Genomic DNA, 2,021 nt, shown 5'->3' with positions numbered 1-2,021 from the left:
AGGGGGGGGGGATTGGTCATTGAGGTGGGAGGAGTGGGTAGGTGGGAGAGAAGATGGACAGTTCTGAGGAAGGGTCACCGGACCCGAAACGTTAACTCTGTTTTCTCCTTCACAGATGCTGCCAGACCTGCTGAGCTTTTCCAGCAACTATGTTTTTGTTCCTGATTTACAGCATCTGCAGTTCTTTTGGTTTTTATTTGAGAAGATGGTCAGGTTGTGTCAGGTCAAGGAGGTGGAGATGAGAGGGAGGGTTGGTCATGGGATGAGGCTGGGGTTGGAGAGATTTTGAAACTGGTCAAGTCCACATTGAGAGCATTGGGTTGTAGGCTCCCAAGGTGGAATATGAGGAGCAGCACCTCATATTTTGAGCTTTACGTTATCTGGTGCTGCCAAATGACAAATTGACCTCTCAATAGGCAGAAAAGGGAGGGTGTTTGATTGTGTTAAACTGGTTTAGAACTGTGATTTCTGAACTGTTGTTATTACTTACCCTGACAGTGTGTAAGTTATATATTGTCTAAAATGGCTGAACATGATACAAAAGGTACATTTTAACTGGTTCACCTGAAACAATGCATTCAAACTACTTTACATGGTTAATGTGATAACTTTGTTTGAACTTAGGTGCATCACATTTGGTGTGATTGGTAATAGTTTGAGTCAAATAATTGGAACGTTGAAGCATTATGGCAATTTTGTGCACTCCACAGTTGGATGAACAAAACTGTTTCCAGCCTATGCTAAGATTATCTATTTCCACAGGGGCAACTTTGCTGTGACTGAAACTTTTATTCATTCTTTGCCAAGCTTAGACTGAATTATTCCAATGACCTGGCCTCCATGAACACCTATGCATGCAGAGCAATGTATATTCTGTCCTGCACTAAACGTCTGTTCTGCTGTCACTGACTTACACTGGCTAATGTTCTAGAACTCACTGCATTAAAAACTACTCATTCTTATCATAGAATCCCTACAGTGTGGAAACAGGCCATTTGGCCCAACAAGTCCACACCACCCCACTGAAGAGCATCCCACCCAGACCCATCCCCCTACCCTTTCCTTGTAACTCTGCATTTCCCACATTTAATCGACCTAACTTACACACCCCTGGATACTACAGGCAACTTAGCATGGCCAATCCACCTAACCTGCACATCTTTGGACTGTGGTGGAAACCAGAGCACATGGCAGAAACACCTGCAGACATGGGGAGAATGTGCAAACTCCATACAGACAGTCACCCGAGGGTGGAATTGAACCCAGCTCCCTGGTGCTGTGATGCAGCGGTGCTAACCACTAAACCACCATACCTTCGTGGCCTTCCTGAATCCAATACTTTAAAGTATTTTCAAAGTCTTTTATTTGCTTTCCTAGGCATCTTTCGGTCCTCTGATTCTCTCTTTTTTAAATATATAAATTCCCTTCCTTTATCTGTCTTGTGGTGGATCCTGTGTTGGTATTAACTCTGCTTTTCCCAAATTCCTGTGTGTATGCATCAGTCTGTTCCTGTACTAATGTTTGTCTCTAAGATACTTGTACCTTTCAATGCCATCCTCCATTTGTGAAACCCTGTGTGTGATTTGCTTTGTTAACTCTATATGAAGACAAGATAAAAACAAAATATTGCACATGCTGAAAATCATAAATAAAACCTGCTGGCAATACTAAGCAAGTGTGGCAGCAACTGTGGAGAGAGAGAGAGAGACTTACATTTTCAAGTCAAATATGATTCTTCAGAACTGAAGAATGCAAATTGTGCATATTTTTGGTAAAATGTTACATGATGCGTCGATGTTAAGAAATAGGAAAACTCTGAACTGCTTACCTAAATTGAGGAAACATTTGGCATGGTCTCCTGATCTCTTGGTCATAGGGAGCCTTTCTGACTCCATCTAATTGCTTTGCACTGGAGAGTGGTGCTGAAATCCAGAAGGAACCAGACTCTTCTTGAGGTCTCAAAACTCCTTCCCTGGAGGAGGTAACCTGGAAACACGGGCATCTTTGGACCTACTGGTGGT

Source organism: Rhincodon typus, chromosome 4 (assembly GCF_021869965.1).
Source record: "Rhincodon typus isolate 14 chromosome 4, sRhiTyp1.1, whole genome shotgun sequence".
Classification (NCBI taxonomy): Eukaryota; Metazoa; Chordata; class Chondrichthyes; order Orectolobiformes; family Rhincodontidae; genus Rhincodon; species Rhincodon typus.
Note: the sequence above shows the minus strand (reverse complement) of the source record.